Genomic DNA, 25403 nt, shown 5'->3' with positions numbered 1-25403 from the left:
CGCATGTAGTGAAAGTGGGGCTATGCTTGGCCCTCTCAATTGAAAGTCCGATTTCAAGGCCCTCGTTTAATGTAACGGATGCTATACTAGGCGCTCAACTGAAAGTCTGATTTCAATAGGGCTCAGGTAATGCAACTGGTGCTACGCTAGGCGCTTTCAAAGGAAAGCCTGATTTCAACGTTCCTCAGGTAATATAGCTGATGCTATTGATAAGCACTCTCATTTAACAGTCCGATTTCATGATTCCTCATGTAACGCGCCGGGTACTATGCTAGGCGCTCTTATTTAAGAGTCTGATACCCAGTTTCTCCTGTAATACAACTGTTGCTAGGCTAGGCACTCTCAACTGAAAGTCTGTGTTAATGTTTCTCGGGTATGGCAACTGGTGCTTTGATAGGAGCTCTCAATTGGAAGTCTGTTTTAATGTTCCTCAGGTACTGCAACTGTTACTTTGACAGGCGCTCGCAATTGAAAGTCTGATTTCAATGTAAGTGTTAAAAGCCCAGCTTTGGGGCAGCCAGCCACTGCAGGCTGAAGTACATTCAGGCTTAAAGTAGGCTTGTGCTGGGGCGCACGGTACATATTTGGTATGTTACCAGTTACCTTATGATTGTTCCACGTACATACCCTGGCTAAAGTGAACATATCCTTGGTAGTGAAAGGTTATGGCAGCCAGGCTAGCCCGCTCATATATATTATACAAATAATTTGGTGGTATGACTTACTCGTGGAGTTACGCTTAGCACAAGAGTGTGTCCGGTGACCCAGAATGCGAAGAACTCAATGTTATGCAGCCCAAATTCAAGGTGAGAGTAGTGTGGAGGATCTTCCTTTTGCAGCGCTATTTATAGTGCTACACGTTGCGGGGGACGCCCAGTACAGAGCGCTGCTGGTGTCAGGACGCAGGCGTAAATGGTTTGCGATTAAATTCCCGCAGAATGGCACGCATTGACAAACTCGGGGCGAAGTTTTTAGGTTCCGCAAGGACGCATGCACATGTAAATGATCACGGGCCTCGCAAGTTTGTTTTCAAGTCAAAAATCCAAGGAGTGTAGGGTCAGAAGTTTTAAACTGGCTATAGCACGTGTCCTTCTTTGGGCCTTCAAAACTGAGAATAAGTATAAGGGCCTACTGCTGTTTCTCATACCAGGAGCCAGCTCTCTGGGCTACATCGCTGTATAGGAGTATCACCTGCTTTCATTGTCACTTGCCTTTTATTTTTGGGGAAAAATAGGACATGAGTTGTTGGGGGGGTGGGTTGTGAGGAAGAGCAGTGTCATGGCGTAGTCAATGGAGCTGGCATGTAAACTGTATCTCTTATCCAGGGGCTACGAGCACTAATCATCTTCGTTTTGTGTTCCTTTACGTATGGTTGGATGCATGACTGATACCTGCGAGGTGATCCACACCGCAATGATGGGAAGATACCTGGGAGGTGATCTACACTGCAATGTCGGCAAAAGGTTGGCAGGAAGTGGGACCGGATGACCCGGAACGAGGGTGTCAAGCGGAGGCATTAAGTATAATGAACGATCAAGAGAAGAGCTCAGAGGTGCCAGCATGCACGGGTGAGATGCTGCGGACCATGCACTGTCTGGGTTGAGCTTAATTCTAAGGCAACCAGAATTTGCTGCCAGCAGGGGCATTTAGCAGTACTCTGCGTTACAAGTGCATATGGCTTGCCAGCTATACCAAATCCAGGGGTAGCGGTTGGATGCAACACCTAGGCACCCCCTGTCTTTGAATTAGTATTTTGCTAATAAGCACCATCTTGCGGTGTTTGCTCACCCGGTGCCATCGTATCGGGTACTGCGCAGCATGGGGTGGCTCCGTAGTGGGGGAATTTTTCCCACTGAAGGGGTCCTGAAAGCAAGCACATATTTGGGAGGGGGAGAGGCTCATTTAGAACCTATCTCAGGGCCCAGTGGCCAGGAACGGGTGCGCATACCCACAACAGTAATAATTCATTTAGGGGGCAACGATCTGGTACACCTAGGTAGAAAGGGAGTAGCCGAAGCAGTCGTAGCACAGGAAGGATGGTTAGCGAGGCAATTCCCACAGTCTATCATAGTATGTTCACACATGATCCCGAGGTCCAAAGGGAGAGGAGTCTGTCTGGGCCCTGAACCGTTCCGAGAACAGGATTAATAACCGGCCTGATAGGCCGTTCCGGACCACTAAAAAATTGTGACCTATCCCTCACTGATGTATCCGGGCTGAGTGTTTCTTTCTACAAAAAGGGGTTTCACCTATCCAAATTAGGAAATGATTGGTTCCTGGAGAATATGCTAGCCTGGATGGCGGCAGCAACACGCAGGGTATGACCCACGTGAACAGCTTTTGGGGGAAGGCCAGATAGTCGGTCAACTATGCTAGCCTGTGGCGGTAAGGTCCTGATTAAATTGAATAGTTTTACATCTCTTAGCAGGCATCCTATTGGTTAACGAGATGCCGAGGGGGGGGCGGGGGGGGGGGACAGTGGTTTCCTCAACACACTCCAGGGGGCGCTTGCAGCCGGTTGGCTGAAAGTCGCAGGGGATAGGGAGTTCCGCTTCCGGTAGGCGACTTGGGCCAACCCCTGCGCAGGCGCACTGGGCGCCAACATGGCATAACATGCATAACATCAGTCCCGGGGGAGTTAGGTTGGAAGGGCGTAGGTGGTGCCCCCTGAAATAATCGGTGGAGCACACGGGCCTCCTGCGCAAGGTCACTCCGGTAAAAGGGGGACCTGTTAATTAGTGGGGAGCAATCAGGACCTTGCACGTAGGCTCATACAGGATAACAAATGTACATGTTCCAGTTTAAGTTAGGTGTGGTTATGTATTAGATCCATGTTAAAGATAGCCATAAATCATGACAATTTGTATGACAAATGTGAGTGAATATGTTGGTGTTTTCTGCATAATAATTGTTTAAAACTCAGTTTGAATTATGTTTTATTATTTTTAATAAATACTGCCGGGGTTTCCTACCCTTGATCCAAAAACAGAACTGAATTGTGTTGGATGTTTTATGAGGGATCACATGGGTGGCAGTCACTGACCGTTACTTCCTGAGGGGACTCGGCAATACCAGGCCATATTCCCAAGGAGGGACAAGGAACTCGGGCACGCCGCCGATATGGCGGTGGTGCCGGTACCCGGTTAGGCTTTCCTCGGCGGGGAGGGGGCAGAACCGATGACGCGCGCAGGTGTCCCCACACCCCTTTTCCCTGCCTCCATTCGATGGACAGTAAGGAGGCATGCCCCAGAAGCAGTTGTAACACTTCCAGGGCAACGCCAGGAGAACGGGTCCCGGATCTAGCCGGGACCTGTTCCAGCCAGCTGGGGAGCGCTCTTTAAAAGAGCAGCAGAACGGAGAAAGGGCCTCTTTCTCGCCGCTCTGCTCCCACAGCAGACACGGAGGCACGCACGTGCCTCCTTAATTTCTTTCCCCACCCACCATCCCTGAAGCGAAGGAGTTGGTTTAGAATTAATTTTGTCAGGCGTTGTTTCGAGGGTCAACTTGTTTCCGAATATAGGCAGGTTGTTTTTAGGAATCAAAGGCATTTTCTAAATGTTGAATGTTTGTCTGATTAATTTTCCTTCTACATGTCAAAGTTTAACATTAACTGTCATATTTGCAAAGTAATTTATTAATTTTCGTATTTATGTCGGAGTATCCTTGGTCTACGGGCGGGTAAGGTCCTGATTAAATCGAATAATTTTACATCTCTTAGCAGGCATCCCATTGTTTAACGGAAATGAATGGGAGGGGGGGGGGGAGGGGGAGGGGGGGGTGGAACAGTGGTTTCCTCTTCACACTCCAGGGGGCGCTTGCAGCCGGTTGGCTGAAAGGCGCAGGGGGTAGGGAGTTCCGCTTCCGGTAGTCAACTTGGGCCAAACACTGCGCAGGCGCACTGGGCGCCAACATGGCATAACATGCAAAACATCAGCCCCGGGGGAGTTAGGTTGGAAGGGCGTAGGGGGTGCCCCCTCGAAATAATCGGTGGAGCACACGGGCCTCCTGCGCAAGGTCACTCCGGTAAAAGGGGGACCTGTTAATTAGTGGGGAGCAATAAGGACCTTGTATGTAGGCTCATAAGGAGAAGCAGAAAACAAATGTACATGTTTCAGATGAAGTTAGGTGTGGTTATGTATTAGATCCATGTTAAAGATAGCCATAAATCATGACAATTTGTATGACAAATGTGAGTGAATATGTTGGTGTTTTCTGCGTAATAATTGTTTAAAAATCATTTTGAATTATGTTTTATTATTTTTAATAAATACGGCCTGGTTTCCTACCCTTGATCCAAAAACAGAACTGAATTGTGTTGGATGTTTTATGAGGGATCACATGGGGGGCAGTCACTGACCGTTACTTCCTGAGGGGGCTCGGCAATACCAGGCCATATCAGAAAGAGCAGTCTGGTTTCTTTGGGGAACGTATCCCCTACTCATCGCCAGTTGTTACATTCTCCCCTGCCTGGGAGCATGCAAAATGAGCTCAGTAACAGACGTCTTTAATCTTCGGCGTACAACACTCGTTCTACTTTCTCCTTAGGTCATAACCGTTAATAACCACACCTTAAACACCTCCTAGCCAATTACGTAATTACTCTATTGAGTCCGCCCTGAACTGCAAGGTCCTAGTGTACACTGCAGGCCCGGTTCTAGAGGGTGGGCCGGGTGGGCCAGGGCCACCCAAACATGAGCCTTGGCCCGCACAGTGAATCTGCCACCGATGTACAACAACAATAAAAACTGTTCAGATAACTTGTGATTTACGATCCTGCTGCAGAGCAACCATTTGATTGTTGGTAGTTTTTCAATGCAGATAAACTGAATTTTATGGGAATATCTCAGACGGTTACTACCTCTGTCACAGATATCCTTGTGTTACTTGCAGTTCAGAAGTTACTAGCATAACATAGGACAGTGACCTATGAACTGTCATCAAAGAACTGCATACAAACTTCGCTTTTTCGTGTTGTAATATAGTTAGAACTTCTCCATTCTTTCATTATTCTAATGTTACTAAAAAGAGTTTCTTTGGGCAGTTATACATTTTTATCAGTAAAGTCAACCCTCAACCACTGGAGTACTCTTTAAATCCTGAGTTTGTGCTTCTCCAGACCAAACCCTCGTAAAATATATCGCCCACCAGTATGGATGAAGTGATTTCAACACCTTGTAATCCTCATTGGCTTATGTGACATTCCGCGTAAACTAATATATTGTCTCTGTATAATGTGTGCTGTTATGTAAAGTACTGTGACACCCTACACTCACATGAGTAGCGCAATACGACAAATGGAATGGATATGATAGAAGGGCAATGGAGAGATGAGGGGCACTAGTGGGGGGCGGCAGTGAGGGAATCCCAGAAAGAGGTCATGGGGTGAGGGGGGAGCTACGGAGAGATGAAGGGCGCTGGTGCGGGTGGCAGTGAGGGAGTCAGGGGAGGAGGCCACTGGGTGGGGGGGAACTACAGAGAGCTGAGGGGCACTAGTGGAGGGTGGCAGTGAGAGAAGCAGAGGAGGAGGTCATGAGGTGGGAGAACTACAGAGAGATGAGGGGCACTAGTGGAGGATGGCAGTGAGGGAATCCGAGGAGGAGGTCACGGGGTGGGGGGAAACTACAGAGAGATGAGGGGCACTGGTGAACGGTGGTAGTGAGGGAATCCGATGAGGGGGTCATGGGGTGGGGGGAGCTACAGAGAGATGAGGGGCACTAGTGGAGGGTGGCAGTGAGGGAGTCCAAAGAGGAGGTCACGGGGTGGGGGGAACTACGGAGAGATGAGGTGTGCTGGTGGAGAGTTGCAGTAAGGGAATCTGAGAAGGAGGTCATGGGGTTGGGGGCTATGGAGAAATGAGGGGCACTAGTGGAGGGTGGCAGTGAGGGAAGGCGAGGAGGAGGTCATGGGGTGGGGGGGAACTACAGAGAGATGAGGGGCACTAGTGGAGGGTGGCAGTGAGGGAATCCGATGAGGGGGTCATGGGGTGGGGGGGGCACTACAGAGAGATGAGGGGCACTGGTGGACGGTGGTAGTGAGGGAATCCGATGAGGGGGTCATGGGGTGGGGGGAGCTACAGAGAGATGAGGGGCACTGGTGGAGGGTGGTAGTTAGGGAGTCTGAGGAGGAGGCCATGAGGGGGAGGGGCTAAGGAGAGATGAAGGGCACTGTTGGAGGGTGGTTGTTTAGTTATCTACAGAAAAAGAGGTAAAAAAAGAGGTCAAAAAGACTTTTGCACCAGCACTAAAGCCAGCCCTGTCATGGCCTTTCTGTTTTTGTTTATTTAATTAACAGTCAGGTGATTAGGACAACTGTGGAGCATACTTTAACATGCATGCGGATTACATTTACTGCTATATTCAATGTTTCAAGTTTGAAGGTGATTTTACTTTTGTTTTTTACTGGGAATAATGAAAGGGGAACTGAATGGTGGCTGATATGGGGCTGGGTCCCAAGGTCAGCTGTGAGATAAGGTGTAATGGAGAGGGGTGGTAGAAAAGTGGATAATCAAGCCTGTAAGGGAGCGTGCTGCAGAATCAGGGGTCAGGTGGAGGTAGTAATGAAGAGGGTTTCTGCCTGAAGGCTCACACAGAGGGAACCCGAGTAGTGTCACTTGCCTGATTGCTCCCACCTTAGAAACCTCTTCTTCCCATCAAAGGGACATTACATAGAAGAAAAGCACTTTTTGAGAGTGATAACATTTAGAAAGAGATTTGGAAAAGAGTGTGTTTTACTGTACCTTGTAAGACTAAGGAGAGATAAAAGGAGGGCCCAGAAGCAGGCCTGGCTAGATATACAAGCGATAAATCGGGCCAGCAGTGGCCCACCCGAATGTACCATTGGCCCACCCAAACAAAAATTCCTGGAGCCGGGCCTGGTACACTGTCTCAAGACACTACACCCTACTTGCGTTTCGTCAGCTAAAACAGTAACACGGGGTGGGCCCCTACCTATTTGGGGGTTTGGTAGTGTGCGGTTACTCTGCTATAGAGGTGTGCAACTCTGGTTTAATTATTTGACTAGAACATCATTTTAACATTCAAAATAACATTGAAAATCAATTACAAATTGCTGCTTATTGTATGATTCAAAGAAGTTTTGGATGTGCGGCCAGTAGGCAACAAAATGATATCCTAGATTCCAGCACCCTCTTCTGGCGGACTCGTTTAATGCAACTAAATATTTTCACTGCATTCACACCAAAAGTCCAGTTCAACCAAGTGAAGTTCGGCTTATTTTTCATGGCGTTACAAAAGTACTGTGCAAATGTACTCCGGAATTGAAATGATAGCTATACTTAAAAACAAACCTATCAGTATACAACAGAAAAGCAATACACGTACTTCCTATGAACATCTTTACTTTTACCATTGCATACTCCTCCTGCTTTGCTGCCGCCGTTGCTGCTCCAGACCGTCTCGTCTCATACACACCCCATGAAGCTTCATGGGTTATTAAAAAACAGAAAAGCCGCAACATGAGCAAAGAGACCCATTCAATGTTCAAATGTTCCTAGGCAGGGTCATACTAAACACAGCAAGCACCTAGTCTGCGCTTCCCGGGCTCCCTCCCCGGTTGCATTAAACATCTACTGCTTTCGCTTTGAAACGCACTAGAAGGGCCTCACTGGAAATTCTGGGGCAGCTCGAATTACTGAGATTTTGGTGGCGAGTTCTGACGAGCGACTGTAAACCCACGGGGGAATTAGAGATGAATACTATTAAAAAAAACTAAGACTGGTATGGTGTCTTTAAGGTCCTGAATGACGAGGAGTGGTGGAGTAGTACCACTGCATAAGTGGTGGGTGGCGTGCGTGACAGCACACCTGGGAGACTATTAGAACCGCCCGCTATGGTGAATGGTATAATGTACCGTCCTCGTTACCTGTGCGTTATAAGATCACTGCAGTCACCGCACAGAGAGGTCCGTCGGCACAGGCCGAGAATACTATAGGTCACAGGACTCGCTGCATCTTTGCAATACACTGTTCGAGGTCAATCCTTTCACTTCATAAGTGGATCTCTCTTCTTCCCCGGCCTCCCAGATAGAGTTCTTCGGCTCTCCTAAGTCAGAGTCGTGCACCCAGTGCTGTTTTTTGTTTGTTTTGTTTTTAACTCCAATACATGTCGTCCCTTCCTGGTGTGCACTGCCCTGGTCATACACGGGCCGGATTGCAATTTCCAAAATGCCGGACCTACCAAGATTGTTGTACTTTTCTGCTGTACTCGCGGTGTGCAATGACTTGAGGTCGTTCTTGGTTTCTTTAATAGGAGGCTCGGGTGGACCACGCTTCATTGGTGCAAGGCAGGTTGGGTGTCCTATAATGAACTATATTACGCTGACTGTGGCGCAGCTCCGGTGGCTAGATCAAACCAGTCCAGGCGGGAGGCTGTATTGGTGGGGTTGGGAGACCCGAATATACTGGGCCGGTTATTAGAGGGACTAAGGAACTCCTCAGGAAACCTGCTTATGACGGCCGCGATAAGGAGGTGTTAGGGAACATATGTGAAGCCGAGGGCTAAACCGACCTCTTATGCTCCAGAGCTACCATTATGGCCATTACCGGGTTGGAGAAGGACCACAATGTGTGTCCTTGGGTAAACGTGAACATATCCGTATGCCCCAACCTTTTAGATAATGCGACACGGTACTCGTTTGAAGAGTTAAGTGAAATATATGAGTGCGGCTCCGAGAACTTTCTGCTCTACAAAGCACTTACACACAAGTAAACTTTAACACGGAGCACTGCACAAGAGCACCCAGTGTGTCATCAGTACTGCAAGTATTAAAGACCTGTGAACAAAAAAGTACTACCAAAAATCTGATTATAAAGCGTGGGAGAGAACTTGATAAAACCAGGCCCCTCACCCTTCATACATTCAACAGGAATTAGGGGGTCAAAGGGAAAAAGTGTATAGACCAGCAAGATGAAGTTTCCCCATATACTAAGAAAACACAGAGGTCATCTCGGGTCTAAGAAGGTAGTGAACACAAAAGACCAAGGCAGGTGAATCGAATCCCCACAGGGATAATCCCGAAAGAGGACTGGAGCCCTCACTCACCAAGAGGTGACATGCTTCATCATCGGGTTCGTTCCTCCAGTGGAAAAACCTAGTTCCAAAGGGGGCTACAACCCCCTCACTAGGAGGGAGGAGTCCAGGGATTTTGTTCAGCGAGGATGAGGCTGTATTTACAAGGAGTAGTATTCCTTATACTGTGAGTGAGGTAAAAGAGAGCAGTGCTAGAGAATCAGTGGTGAGAAAACTAGTGGTGAGAAAACTAGTGGTGAAGTTAAAACTGGCTAGTGAATACCACAAAAAAAGGCTTTACTGTGTAGGTTTCACTGTCAGGATTGAAAAAGTGCATAAGGTAGAGTAGTGGCGATTCGACACTACTCTTCGCAATAGGTCGACATATTTCATCACTTGGGATCTATACAAGGATCTGGGCTTTCTTCAGGACCGAGTGAAAGATAAAGCTACTGCTGTGGTGTGCTCAAATTGAACAAAATAATAGTAATAATACTACACCAATGATCCAGTTGTTCAGTATTTATTGGGTCCATCCAAATAGTTTGGATGACACCCTCACCTGAACCTGGATACAACTCCGGGAAGGGGGCCCCGCTCTGTCCTTCTGTCCGTCGGTACCCCGGGGCGGTCAATGAGTTGAGACCCTTCATGCCAACAAGACATACCTCTAACATACCTCTAACGGATTACAGTGTATGATGGAAAGGACATGCAGAGTAAAGGAGCCAGAAGTGGTCTTCTCACCAGACGTGGAATGAGCGTTCGACTTCACTGCATGGACTTTTCTATTTGCACTACTGCACACAATGGGATTTGGCAGGAAGTTCAGAGAATGGATACAATTGTTATGTCCTGCTGGCAAGGGCTCAAGTCTATGGGACACTGTCAATGAGACATTATTAAGGCCCTTCCCATTGGCGGACGGTCCTCCAAATTTCTTTCTGATTTAGGATTACTATTCTGTTCGCGCTCCAAACCAAATCTAAAATGATGTAGGAGACCAGGGACTAAGGCTTCTTTAACTGTCATCGGGTAAAAATTAGTACAGAAACTATGTTGAGAAGTCATTAAAAATGCAACTCTAAAGGGTTGCAAGAGACTGTGGGAGCCAAGATGGCAGTGTGAGCAGTCGTCCTGCTCCGGAGCTCCGCCGAGGTCGGATCTAGCACCGGCCGCAAGGTCGTCATCAGCATTCAGGATACCCGAGTGGCATCCCCAGACTACCGGGATTGCGATTGCTGGCAGAGGAGCTGAAGTGGGCGACCGGGAGTGGATACGGGAGCGAGGGGAGAGAGGCGGTGCGTGGAGGCGCTGAGGCCGCGCGGAAGCGGCTAGTCCCGGAGGGGCTATCGGAGGGCAGAGGGGCAGCGGCAGAGATCCCTAGCCTCCGGAGCGGCGAGCAACCGCATATTCAAGAGCGCCGCCTGGAAAGAGGTGAGAGTCCCGGGGACCGGCGTAGCGGAGCCGCTGCTGCATCGGAGTCCGGCCCGCCATCTTGGACGGCCGGGAGTGACGCCGGAGCAGAGTCAGGGAGACCGGGGGCCCGTTGCGGGCCGCGAGGCTTCGGTCTTGAGCTGTCGCGGGGTCGGGCCCAGGGGAACTCGGAGTTGCGTGTGCCCCCCCGCGCCCACGGAGCTGAGGCGGCAGTGGAGGTGAGGAGCAGCGAGTTGAGGGGCGGCCCAGGAGGACGAGTCGCACCGGTACATCGGGACGGCGTCTGCAGAGACTGGGGCCGGCTGTATGCTTTCTCCCTTCTGGTGGTGACGGCCCTGTCTGGACTCTGGAGTTGGTTGTTGCCTAGGAGTCTGGGTCTGGAGGACTGGCGGCCCGTTGTACCTGGAGCTTGATGCTGGGCCCTTGCTATCGGAGCGCTGCGCTGGCAGAAGGTAGGACGGGGACGCCGCGGGCAGCGGCAGGGAGCCTGGTGGAGCGGCCTCTGGTGCACTGAGTAGGGGCTGGGTCGCTGGTGGTGTCGTAGGCAGTGTGCGGTAGATACCCCCTGGATACCGGAGAGACTGGCTGGAGTCGGGTTGAGGCTCGTTGGAAGCACGGGCAGGTGGGGCTCTTCGGGCGGTGGCTCTGAGCCGGATAGCAGCATCAGGGAGAGCGCCGCCAATGAACCAGGGAGCATAAGGGGCGAATAGAGCCCCAAGCCAGAAAGATGGGACAGACGCCGAGTGCCGGGGGTCAGGACCGTGACGAAGGCAGCTGGAGAGCGCAGACAGATCGAGCTGGGTTGGAGGAGCATTTGGAGGGCGCTGCGGAGTTGGAGGATCCTACCGGTCGCTGTGGGCGTCTGTACAGCTGGTAGTGGAGGCTGAGAGTTTTGGGGCACGGCGACCCACCAGAAAGCGGCTCCCCGACGGAGGTTTGGTGAGGAAGGGCTGGGGGCCCCCCACACGATAGTCCAGGAGACCGGGCGAGGAGAGATGTCCAATCAAAGGAAGCGACAAGACAAAACTATTAAAGACCTGTTTTCCAGGGGCCCGGACGGGAAGATGTCCGCAGCCTCGGATCTTGGGGGCTCGGGGGGGGCGGCTCCGGAGGATCGGAGCCCATTACTAAGGCCTTTATGGAGTCGATGTTTGCCGCATTGCGGGCGGACATACAGTCCTTCAAGCAAGAGTTCAAGTCGGAGCTCAAGGAGGTCCGCCGAGACGTGTACGGCATCGGGGAGAGGGTCGCGGAATTGGAGGGCAAGAGCAGTGGCAGGGATGAGGAGGTAGCGAATCTGCAGCAGGAGATCCTTCGACTGCATGACCAGCAGGTGGATCTTCAGGTCCACCTTGAGGATCTTGAAAATCGCTCCCGTCGCCATAACATTCGAATCAGGGGGGTGAAGATGGACGACAACTCAAAAGATCTTTTCGCCTACGCGAGGGAACTCTTCAATCACATCTTGGAGCGCCCCCTAGACACGGAGTTGGCGCTAGATCGGGCCCATAGGGCGGGGCCCCCCAGGGCGCCGTCGGCCCCTCCATCGGACATCCTGGTGTGTGTGCAAGATTACCGCACAAAGGAGTTGACAATGCAAAGAGCGAGAAAGCTGCACCCCTTGCAGTTTCGTGGCCACAACCCGGTGCTGTACCAGGACTTGACCGCTCTCACGCTGCAGAAGCGGCGCCTCTTCAAACCCATGACGACACCTCCAGCAAAATAACATTCCCTACAGCTGGGGTCACCCTTTTCGTTTGGTGTTTTGGAAGGAGGATAAACTCTACCAGTTGCGCTCTCTGTCGGAAGCCTGCAAGCTGCTGGGGGTGGACCCCCCAGACGAGGCGGGAGATGAAGGAACCCCCGTGGGGGGAGCAGAGAACTCTGGGCCTCGCTGGCGTCAACAGGGGTGTAGACGTCGTCCAAAGAAGCCGCCGGCAGCGGAGATCACAAAGGGCCGACTATTGGCATTGGAGGCTGTTTCCTCGGACCTTTCTGGTACTAACAATGGCTGAACTGGTTAAGCAAGGTGTAGGAAGGTGGATATCCGACTATGGTTACCCCAACTTTTTGCCTAGTGTCTAGCTGGTTTTTCGACTTAGTTGGCCTGAGATCCTGCCATTCAGGGTCTCAGGCTGTCTGCTCTCTCTTTAAAATGGACTCCATGAACCCTAGGTACATACCCAATTGGTAAGGATCGCCTTATTGGACCCTGTACAGTGTACCCTAGGTACCCAGGGCATAGGTGTACCCTAGGCCTCCCAGGGGCTGCAGCATGTATTATGCCACCCCTGGTCTGGCCTTCCAATCAGACACAACTGGCTGATCACTCAGCTGGGGCAAGGTCGTGTAATCACCCCTTGCTTAGATATAGTATACCTATATCTACCCTTAATATAGACACATGTGTACCTATCAGCCACTCCTATGGCAGGCCTTAACAATCCTGGAGGCAGAGTGCTTGGTAACATGTGAGATGGTGCTCTAGCATGAGCTGAGCCTGTCAGCAGCTTTCGGAACCATGTCCTTATAGCTGTTCTATGATATAGCCTACCATATACTCTTAAAGTACCTTATAATCTTAAACGGTTATGGTAACTATGGTTTGGCTTTATCAAAACATGTTGTGTAAGGTGTCTAACACTTTGGAATAATACCCCCATACCATTTCTGGTGATGAGGATATTATTCCTCCCTTCTAGAGGGAGAGACATGTTAAAATCCTACTTTGCTGTTTAACTCTAACCAAAGCCTCAGCATCACAAAATGGATTCTGCTGCCACAGACACGAGTCTGACATCCTGCTGCTGGGAGCCCTCCCAGCCAGGGAGGCCTGGACAATAGGTTTCCTGCTTGGGGAGGTGCTAGCACCTCCCCAGACAGACTTTAGTGTATCGGGGCAGGGAGGGCTGAAAGGAATGAGACATGCCTGGGACACACAAGGTGCTCCATGCATAGTCCAGTTCAAACCGGTGCTGGGGCACTCCAGCCCCAGCTCTGGCGCGAAACTGGACAAAGGAAAGGGGGTGTAGCCACTCCCCTTCCTGGTCCTACCCATAGGAGGGACCTTGCAGGTAGCCCAGCCCCATAGCCCAGTATATTAGTAGCTAGTTGGGCCCTGCTAAATTAGATTAACCTGAATCTGCAACTTGAACAGAAACTCTGGACCTTCGACATTCGACCTCAGGAAGAAGACTGAAGAAATCTCCCTTGTGGCCAAGGAGTGACCACCCTGGGCAACTAGGCACCATCCAGCGACCGCTGCTTGCTTTGCGACTGAATCCTACGTGGGACGACTGCAGAGACTGACCAGCGCCGAGACTTCCAGACACCTCTGAACCAGAGCCACATCTCCAGCGAAGCTGAGACACGTGGAGGCGACGTGGGACCGGCGACTTGGGAAAAGTGGCTAGTAACTGACTAGCGCGACTTCTGAGGCTTCCTCGAGGCTGTGCTTGGGGAATTGAGAAGCCCCACTCCCGAGCACCATCTGCAAAGAAGATCAGCTCCCCACACTTCACGTGTTCTGCGTGGGGCCCTTCTGCACCTGTGTTGCTCGACGTGTTGTCCGGTTGCTGGCCCGTTGGCTAGTAGCCTCTGCGACGACGAACCTTTACTTTCAACTTGATGGTCCGGCTCCTCCAGACTGGCACCCGCTCCTCTGTGAAAGAGAAGCACCCCAGACCTTCCTGGTCTGCACCAGAAGCAAGTCCTCCATCCTGCGTTGGTTCCGCTTGCCAAGGCTTGTTGGGTCCTGACTCGACTTCGACGCCGCCGACAGCAAGAGCCTTCGTGGGACAGCACACCTCCTGGTCCTGGTCTTCCTCGACGTCTCCTGGTACCCGTGGCTGCTGCGACAAGCTCCATCTCTTCACCTGCATCTTCACTACATCGCCTGGTTCCTTCCTGGTTCCTTCCCGGCTCCTGGCTGGTGACCTAGACTCTGTCCCTTCTGCTTGCAGGTTCCTTCCTTCTTGATCCCCACCTTGGGATCCACCGGACACTCTTCACTGACTGCCTGTCAGCAACTTTCCTTCAGGCATCCATAGAAGTCTACGACGAAACCCGACGCAAGTTCACACCTATGCACCCGCAGCCCGTGGGCTAGGTAACTTGGGTACTTCGGTGCTCACAAGGGTATTGACTATCCTAGGGTCTAGTTTCCGAGTCTCGACTTTCTAGCTATACCAGAAGTGTCCTAAAACTGCTTATTTCTAACTCCTAGTGATTCTATCGACTTTTACGCATTACGCGTGAGTGTTTCCACTCTGCACCTGAATCCCGTGGGCCTCCCACTTCCTAACTGTTGGTAGGGTAGTGTAGCCCCAGCGATTCCCTAGGCCTAGGCCTATCCTGTGTTCGTGACAGTGGTCCTTATACCACTTACTTAGTATATGGTTTGCGTGGCCCCTAGGGCCTAACTGTATTACTTACCTGTGTGACTTAATGTATGCTTAAATAAGACTGTTGTACTTACCTCGAATCTCATAAAGAGGGCTGAGGGTTTGACTAGAATAAATACATTCTATTTTATATATATATCTGTTGTGGTGTCCTTTCATTTGGTATTCAAGGGATTACATATGGTATAACAGCTGGCTTCACATGCCATACAGAGTTTAGCCTGCTCTTGTCCATGCTACCACTAGGATAGCTGGTCTATAAGGTTGACTTTACAACCAATCACCATAAGGGTTGTTTGGACTGATACAGGGTGTACACTAGAATTAGTGACATCATATATTAGGCCAACTTCTCACACAAGTTATCTGAGAGACTTCATTTTTTGTATCCAGACCCTTGCGGGAGGGAGGGCTTCCTTCCACTTTTTGTGGACATTCACCAATGTCTTTTCACCAATCACGGACGAATGATGGACTACTTGTTCTAAGTTATCATGAGGTTTTGTTATTTGTGTTGGGGGTTTTTGGGGTGGGGGAGGGGGGAGGCGGGTGCTACGCATCTACCATTCCTTTAGGATTAGAGCGATCCTTGGGGTCCTTGGGTCCCTGATTTGTTTATGCTACGGAGGCCCGGGGGTCCCGGCACACGACGCCTCACAGATGCAGTGCCTCCCAGGAGATACACATCATGCCACCCGCCACACTTAAGATATTGACCCTGAATGTCCGGGGTCTTAATAATCCCGTTAAACGAAGGGCCGTCCTGTCCTGTTTAGAAAACTCTCACGCGGACATTTGTTTGTTGCAGGAAACCCACTTACTAGGGCAGGACTGTGATCGGCTTAAGTCCCGGAAGTTCCCCATGCAATTCTTCTCCTCGGGCCCTGACAAAACAGCGGGGGTGGCGATCCTAGTTGCACAGCGGTTTAGGGGGGAGATTCTGCACAAGGTGGCGGAGATCAGGGGACGGTTATTGACATACCGCTTTGCACTCGGGGGAGTGCCGTTCACGATTGGCTCCTTGTATGCACCGAACGAGGGGGCTGAGTGATTTTTACGTGCGGCTCTTATGGAGGCCACGGCTACATCCGATCGCAATGTTGTAATTGGGGGGGACCTCAATTTGGTTTGTGACAATGCTCAGGATAGATCTAGCCAGCGCTCTCACCAGACCGGAGCCATTTCGAAGGAGGGGCTTACGCACCTGCAGGAGTTGGGGTTCTGCGATTTATGGCGCAGTATGCATCCACGGGATAGGGAATACTCCTTTTATTCTAACGCGCATAAGACCTACGCCAGACTCTATCATTTCCTGGTATCCTCGTCGGCGCGTGCGCTCTCGACGGCAGCCGATATAGGAGTAGCGTCTTTGTCGGACCACGCTCCGGTGACCGCGGCCTTTACCCTCCCGCCCATGTCGCGTCCACCTAGGGTGTGGCGGCTACGGGATGCCCTATTGCATCGGGAGGCAGTGCTCAAAAAACTCCAGTATCATATACAGGATTTCCTCAAACATAACGATAACACAGACACTACACCTGCCACGCAGTGGTTGGCGTTGAAGGCAGTTCTGCGGGGGGAGCTAATCTCAATCTCGGTGGCGGACAATAGGGAGCGAGAGAGCAAACTGGATGAGCTCACGCAGCAAGTTCGGGAACTGGAGCGGATACATCAGCAGACGGGAGCTCCGAGAGTCTGGCGGCAGCTCAAGGCCGCTCGCCAACAGCGAACGGCACTTGACCAAGACAGGGCAGAGTTTGCGGCAATACGGCTGCGACACGCCTATTATGCGGGTGGGGACAAGTGTGGACGCATTTGGCCCACAAGCTTCGTGAGTCTCATCAACGACAGGGAGTTAAAGCGATCTCTCGGGCGAATGGTGCGGAGGCAACGGAGGACAGGGACATTGCAGATGCATTTCAAGAGTTCTATGAGACACTGTATGCGGAGACCCCCCTGGACCGTTCTGATGGTACGGCTTTCTTAGATTCGGTTACACTGCCGGCTCTGTCAAAGGCGCAAGCAGATCATTTAGATAGAAGCATTCAACTGGAGGAGTTCGTGTCCGCCATTTCTCGTCTCAAGTTGGGAAAAGCCCCTGGCCCTGATGGCTATCCTGCCATATTCTACAAGAAATTCTGCCCTCAGTTGGCTCCGATCCTAAACCGGCTGTTTAATTCTTTTGCCACTCAGGGAGCTATCCCAGGCGACCTCCTTGAGGCGTCAATCGCGGTAATTCCTAAACCTGGGAAAGACTGCTCGCGTTGTGGATCTTATCGTCCAATATCCCTCCTTAATGTGGATTTTAAACTGTACACCGGGATACTAGCTGCCCGACTCGGCCCCCAGATGCTGAATCTCGTAGACCCGGACCAGGCGGGTTTTATCCCCGAACAACAAACGGCCGATAACACGAAACGGATTTTGCATCTTATTGAAAAGGCTACTCGGGTCCAGGGGAAATTTATGATGTTGGCCATAGACGCTGAAAAAGCGTTTGACCGCGTCCACTGGCCATTCACAGGTATTGGAGAGAGCGGGAATGGGCGACCGGTTTCGCACACACATCCTTAATTGTTATAGGTCTCCCACTGCGGTAGTTAGGGTAAATGGCTTTACATCCTCCCGCTTCCAAATCGAGAGAGGCACGAGGCAGGGATGTCCACTATCCCCCCTTCTTTTTGCCCTCTATATGGAACCCTTGGCGCAGAGGCTGAGACAGAACCCGGAGGTCACGGGGATTCGGTTCGGGGGATATGTCCACACGATAAGCTTATACGCGGATGATGTATTGTTATCATTATCTGACCCACTTTCCGCTCTCCCAGCTGCTTGAGAGGAGCTGGACGGGTTTGCCCGGGCGGCCGGGTTCAAAGAAAATGCGGAGAAATCCTTAGCTCTGGATTTATCTTTATCTAGTTCCACTCGAGAGCGCCTACGGACCCGACTTCCCATTAGTTGGTCGGCAACCGCAATCTCGTACTTGGGGATCCAACTGGCCCCCTCACTTTCTGCAGTGGTTGACTTGAACTATACTTTATTGCGCGACAGAATCCGTCGTGAACTTGACCGGTGGAGGCACTGCCCCCTTTCCTGGCTGGGTAGGATCGCAGCGGTTAAGATGACCATCCTCCCGCAGATTCTGTACCTCTTTCGTACTATCCCTCTCTATCCGCCGGGAGGATGGATTCGGGCGATGCAGTCTGAGTTGTCTCGGTTTGTCTGGAGAGGGCGGAAGCCGCGCATGCGGCAAGCACTGACGATGCTGGCCCCGGAAGCGGGGGGCCTTGGGATCCCAGATTTGAGACTCTATTTCCAAGCGGCCCAATTGAGATATCTGGTAGAATGGAGCAAATGGGAATCGGAAAAACACTGGTTGTTTCAAGACCAGCCAATTACGGCGCGTTCCCTACAGGCAATTCCCTTCTTACGCAAACCCCATAGGCCCCCAAATTTATATGCTTCTTATATCACACGGGTCCCTCTTGAAGTCTGGGATGCCACCAATCTCTTGCACGAGTTTACTACCTTTCCGTCTCCGCTAACCCTGCTGATGGGCAATCCCGACTTCACCCCTAGTCTGGAGGAAGCCGCCTTTGCGGGGTGGAGAGCGGCAGGCTGTCTGTCCCTTTGCCAGGTTTATGGGGGGGAGGGGGGGAGTACACTCGTTCGCTCAGCTGCGGTAGGACTTTGGGTTGCAGGAGACGGAGAGGCTGCGATATATGCAGGTGAGACACTGGGCGCTTCAGCCACAGGTTCGCTCTGGGGCGGAGAGGCGCCTCTCCCTCTACGAACGATGGCTCATTACACGTACATCAGACAAACACCTTATTTCTGACCTTTATAAGCAATTGCAGGTTAAATATAAACACTCATATAACTCTAGCAGGAATAGGTGGGAACAGGAGCTGGGAAGAATGCTGAGTCATAAGGAATGGGAAGACATATATTATAGGGCGAGACACTCTGCATACCACATGGGACTCACGGAGACTCTAACAAAGATTGTGACACACTGGTATTACACCCCAGAGCGCTTGCACACGATGGATCGTGCCTGGGAGGCGCTGTGCTGGAGAGGCTGTGGCGTTGTGGGTAGTCTAACCCATGTCTTGTGGGAATGTTCCCATCTCCGATCCTACTGGTCGCAAGTGTTAGACGAAATAGATAGGCATTTTGAGACGGAAATACCACGTTTCCCGGCATATGTACTCCTCGGACTGCCCAATCCTTTGACTTACCCACTGTGGTCCCGTAGAGTTCGGCTGATGACCATTGCACTAGGGTCAGCTATCCAAAACATCCTCAATCACTGGAGTACTCCTCAGGTGCCGACTTTCACGGGGTGGTTATATCGTTTGTGGCATGTCTTGGGTATGGAAAAACTGGCACTGACCATGGCGGGGGAGAGATTTGGAGAGTTATGGCGGCCCTTCCTGTCGATCTTAGCCTCTGAATTCAGGGAAGTCACTTGTCCCCGATACCTCAGACTGTTACGTATTGCTGGGACCTCGGAAGGTGGAGGGCACTAGCAGCTCATCAGAGGGGTTAGGAAAGACGCGGAGCACGGGGGTGTGGGGAGGGGGGAGGGGTTTCTCATTGTTGGGGAGGATAGGTTTTGTTTTGTGTTACATATGCAAGAGCTGCGCCAGATCAAAGTGATGCTCAGACTCTGTACATGATGCACACACGGGATACGATGTTGACCTGTCTGGCGGGGGCTCACACAATAGCCGTGTATTGAAGTAGTTACATGCATATATTTATGTTGGATATACAATAAAAACACTTAAACCATAAAGGGTTGCAAGAACGCAACATGATGCTGGATTATTTTCTAAACAAGTAACTCAAAATAAGATCACACACGGGCAACGTACTTTTTTTACACCCTTTCAGATCATGTAGAGTGATGAATATACAGCTGTCTTACCTTGTCGCTGGGGACGGGAATGTATTTAATAAAAAAATAAAATAAAAGATGTCTCAATTCGCAATGAGAATGAGTACCAAGGCTTGTCTCTGGGTGAAAAGGATAGCATGACACCTGCACTGAAGATTACACTTTAATAATTTAATTTAGCAATTCAGTAATCTGATCCAAAAAACACGTTTCTTCAGACCCAAATAAAGAAACTGGCAAAAGGAGTCACCAAAGTATTGTCTGAAAGAACAGCAATACACATGTAAAGCATACTTCCTATTGTAATGATTTCCTATCATCCTTACAGGCAGTAAATGGATGCAGTGGCATTATCTGCAAAAATGCCCACGCTGAGAAGAAAACAAAGGTACACCAGAACTACAGTGAGGCTGTAGTCCTTCCTGCGCTGTGACAAAGGAATTCAGATTTCTAGTCTTCAAACAGGGTGCAAATACTGTAAATTATTCCCAATATCGGGAAGAAGGAAGAAAAACTCAATGCTCCACAATCATTGTTGTGCTATTCGAGCCCCATCTTGAAAATAGTGTCAGTCACCAAATTTTAACTTGGGTCATGCAAACCTTATGGATATATAATTCAAAGGAGTGAGGCAATGCAAAGATCAGGTACGACATGTCTCAACTAGGCCAAGAACATTTATAAGATGTTCCAAGATGCTGAGTGGTCTTCTTGGCAAAGGTGAAGCTGCTACCTTGCAATCTGGAGATACATCATGTCTCCCAAAGGGGCACTGTTCAGTTCCCCCTTTTTCCTCACAGTTACTCTATTGTATGCTTCTTACACGTGGAAAACTCCGTTGTATTTTGGTGCACCTTCAGGATGAACAAAAGATTGTCACATCCATGAAGAGGCATGCCATAATCCTGTGAGCTGCACAATGTTAAGATTCTCATCAGCATTAACATTATTATCTTTGCACAAAGGAAATGCACTGCCTCACGTGTGCAGTTGGAGATAAAGGTGTACCTAATTCCTCTTTAGGAAAGGTGCTATTCTCATTTAGATACAAGCAAAAACAGATGTACACCAATAAACTAGCTATTTCGCAGGATGATACCACATAAAAAATATTTTGATGAAATGCATTTTCAAATGGTCAAGTAAAAGCACACAATCATCTTTAATGTGCGTAAAAAATCGTTTTACACAACAAAAAAATCAATGGGGCAAAAATAAGTTCTTTCAAGCACGGTAAGAGGTTACTTGAAGGTATTTTAAGTTACTGTCACCTAAAGGCAGATTGCCAAGTGCCACATCAAGATCCATCACTTATAAAAACAAAAACAAAAAAAAATGGAAGGAAAAATGCAAAGTAGATGATATGTTGTGCACCTACTCATGATCCACAGCCACAAACAATATTTTAAAATGTACTTTTTAGTTACTTATCTCCCAGGGAACTAACTAAAAAAGAATTAGATCAAATGGTACCCATATTAAAAACCTTTAAAAAAATAAAATTAAAAAAAGATCTATAGAGGTCTTGAACATGTGCCTGTTTGACACGGTCTGCCACCGCACCCTATCAGCACGCCTCCATGACGCCGGTATCCAAGAGAAGGCCTTGGCCTGGACCACATCCTTCCTCTCCGTCAGAACCCAGAGCGTCCGCCTCCCACCCTTCCGCTCCAAAACCACCGAGATCATCTGCGGCGTCCCACAGGGATTCTCCCTCAGCCCGACACTGTTCAATATCTACATGGCCCCCCTCGCCCACGTCGCACGACAACACAACCTCAACATCATCTCCTACGCCGACGACACCCAGCTGATCATATCCCTCACCGAAGATCCCCACACCGCCAAAGCTAACCTCCACAGAGGAAGGAAGGACGTAGCCGACTGGATGAAGGACAGCAGACTGAAGCTGAATTCAGACAAGACAGAGGTCCTCATTCTCGGACCCACCCCATCAGCCTGGGACGACTCTTGGTGGCCCACGTCACCAGGCACAGCTCCGGAACCCACGGACCACGCATGCAACCTGGGGGTCATCCTCGACTCCACTCTCTCCATGACCAGGCAAGTCAACGTCGTCTCTGCGTCCTGCTTCAACACCCTCCATATGCTCCGCAGGATCTTCAAATGGATCCCCCTCGACACGAGAAAAAACGTTACCCAGGCCCTCATCACCAACAGACTCGACTACGGGAACGCCCTCTACTCAGGAACTACAAACAAGCTCCTGAGACGACTCCAACGCATCCAGAACGCCTCGGCCCGACTCATCCTCGACGTCCCCGCCGCAGCCACATCACACTCCACCTGAGAGGCCTGCACTGGCTCCCCGTCAACAAAAGGATCACCTTCAAGCTCCTGATCCACGCACACAAAGCACTGCACAACACCGGACCCACCTACCTCAACAACCGACTCAGCTTCCACACCCCCACCGAAGCCTCCGCTCAGCCAACCTCGCCCTCGCCACAGTCCCTCGCATCCGAAAAACCACCGCCGGCGACAGATCCTTCTCCTAGCTCGCCGCCAAGACCTGGAACACTCTCCCCACCATCCTACGACAGACCCAGGACCTGCTGACCTTCAGAAGACTCCTCAAAACCTGGCTCTACGACCAGTAGCACCCCCCCTCTCTCCAGCGCCTTGAGACCCTCTCGGGTATGTAGCGCGCTTTACAAATGCAGTGATTGATTGATTGTTTCATTAACTGAGCTCCTTTGCCAAGTCATTGAGCAGGGTAACTGAGCACTAAAGGGGGCTAAAACCCATTCTCTTTGTGGCTGCTCATCACAACTACAGGCTGAATTCAGTGGATAATAAGGGCATAGATACTGAGCATAGAGTGTTATTGCGAGCCACGGCCTTGCTCTACACTCAATGGACACTGCGTGCAGAGATCCAGGTAAATCCCAGGTACATATTAAAGAATATCATAAGACTCAAAAAAGTTTGTGAGCAACCTCTTATTAATAGAGGTTAGGATTATGTAGTAAGATCAGAAACAAATATTATAAAAAACACCCATAATAATTCATACAAAATTGTCAATGAAAGGTCTAAAGAGTTATGGATCAAATCATAAAAACAAATTACATCAATCAGTTATGTTGGTTGTGTGACATAACGCATACCTTTAGCCCGGCTTGCTGTCGGGGGTGCGCTGGAAGTTGGAATAGTATAATTTACTATTCCAACTCCAGCGTGTGCAACAGTAGGGTAGGTGTTGGAGATAACTCCAACACCTTCTACCCCCTGCAACAAGCCTTTCGCGTTGTAACAACATGCGTTGTAATGGCATGCGTTGCAACGCTTCCGTTGTAAAGACTGTTTCCCGTTATGTTGAGCCATCCAATTGTACACAATGCTGATGACCTGGCTTATGACGATAAATACAACTCAAATCGTTTGCAACTTTTAATTCTGATGACTTGACACAATATCACCAGTGATATCCTCTCTGAATACAGACGCCAAAGAGTGTTACAATTACACTCTCTAACAAAACATATCCTATACATACCATTCGAAGATGTGCGACAGCAGTATCCCTGTTAACACATAAAAGTCCTTACAAATAATATAGAAAGAAGAATTGACTTCAACTGTCAGCTAACACATGTCCATTCCAGTTATTTGTGGCATCAGTGACCTGGATGATGATAGTGGCGATGTGATGTAATTTGAGTGTGGTGAATAAGCATGCATTGCACTATGCGGAACATGTATTACTGTAGCTATCGTTGCAATAGCTGTCAAATTCCAGTCTATCTTAGGTGATGCACTGCAACAATGAAATTCATTCAATCATTAGTTTTTAATCTTAGCAAAGACCCATAACATCCCTTAATGCAAGTGTTTTTAGTAAATATTTATTTTGTATGATATGACATTCAAAGATAACATCTTACAACGGTTACAGGACAGTTTAATTTACAGAACGACTGAAAACAAATAGCTAAGAGTCCACAACTATTTTAACTCCCACCACTGGTACTCCAATGTCTGAAATCACCATCTATACATGTCTCACTCAATCATCTCCTCCCTGGATCCAAGCCAGTACTTTTATGGCTTTAGTTTCCACCAAATAGAGCCTCCACTGACCACTAAGTTAGTTGCATATGCTTTATGTGAGAATAAAGCTTTGCATTAAGCTCTTTTAGTCCACAGACCCCTCCAAAAAGCGGCAACAGTTTTTCTATGCGTACCTGTTCTAGTTCAAGAGTCTTTCTTTAAAGTGATGCATTTGCTTTTCAACATCCCGTCTGTCCAAGCGGTTCTTGAAATAGGTAGCCCTCTACCCACAGGTTTATATGTTTCCCATATTACTATGGCACTTTCTACAGATCGAATATTTTCCTAAAAATAATGTACCAAAGTCTCTGCCATTTCTTTATTCATAGGGAACCCGAAGTCCCCTATCTCCAGTGCTTTCTTTATCCATAGGGCACCAGAAGTCCCCTGTGTCCAGTACACCTCTGCATGGGTGACATCAACACCATTAACAAGGGTAAGTGGTCTGATATTCCTCTCACCATAAAGAATCTGTGTGCTTGAGGGCTAGCCGTCAAGAAATGGTCAAATCTAGAACTTGTCTCGTGCAAACCCCAATAGTACAAGAATACCTTATACCTCTTGTTGTAGGGATTCTGCGTATGCACAGAACTATGCGCAGGAAACCAGAACCTTAGAGAATTGTGGTGTACCAGAAACTCCCCTCAGAACTAAGAACCCCTTATCCGACTAGCTTAGTGTCACATTCGTTATCCGAGATTTAGCTCGACGGTCCCAATGTATAGACAACCCAGAACATGCAACTTAGTTATTCTCAGGAATGGTGGGAACCCGAAATACCCGTTTGCACTTATATATCAGTCCACAACAGAATAACTAAGACACAGTAAAGTTTAAAGAATTTATTCATAAACCTCGAGTCCTGTTATACAGTACTTTGGCTAACATAAGCAGACAAATGGTTAAGATCATTACCATTAGCATTGTTACAATACCATAGAAAATGAAAGGAGCGATCATATTAATAATGACAGTGGAAAACAACCACCCTCCTTTCTCTAGCAACTAATAAAATATTATTAGACTATTAGAAGGTCTCATAGGCTTGCATAGGGGACCCCATACCGTATAGATCAGCTTAGGTGTATCACATCACAGGATCAGCTCAGTGTTCTCTGCTTCAGCTCTTCTATCGAATGTGTCTAAAAACCTGCTGCGCTGTAATATTAAAGCCTACGACTTTCTGGTATTTGCAGCTGCGTGCATGTTATGACTAAACAGTGGTACGATCACCCTGAACACAATCAGCCGGCACCGTCTAGTGTCCTAGAACAGTTCTTTACTCGATGTACAGACCAAGGGCACTAGCAACTGTTAACGATGTATAAATAACATTCACTTGAGACAAGAGCGAGTCTGCATTTCTCAAATGAATAACATGTAACAACAGTGTCGGGTGCAAAGGCAGCAAAAGCAGCAAGATGGCTGTCTAACAGCTAACGTGATTGAGCTAACTTAGCACTGTAAATAGGGAGTGGCCTAAAACCACGTGACATCCCCCTTTGATCGAACCACGGGACAACCAGGGGCGTATTTTTTAATAAAACGCAGAGTTCAAAT

The 25403-nt window shown here is 49.3% G+C and overlaps 1 protein-coding gene across 2 annotated transcripts in view; it reads right to left on the bottom strand.

The window, feature by feature from the left end:
- AP3B1 (adaptor related protein complex 3 subunit beta 1) overlaps positions 1-25403 on the bottom strand; it is a 1836520-nt gene that overhangs the window by 961687 nt on the left and 849430 nt on the right. The gene's annotated exons all lie outside the window — the stretch shown is intronic.

The sequence above is a fragment of the Triturus cristatus genome, chromosome 2_1, assembly GCF_964204655.1.
Source record: "Triturus cristatus chromosome 2_1, aTriCri1.1, whole genome shotgun sequence".
In the NCBI taxonomy this organism is placed as follows: domain Eukaryota; kingdom Metazoa; phylum Chordata; class Amphibia; order Caudata; family Salamandridae; genus Triturus; species Triturus cristatus.
The sequence above is the reverse complement of the archived record's forward strand: the minus strand, read 5'-3'. Positions and strand labels throughout refer to the sequence as shown.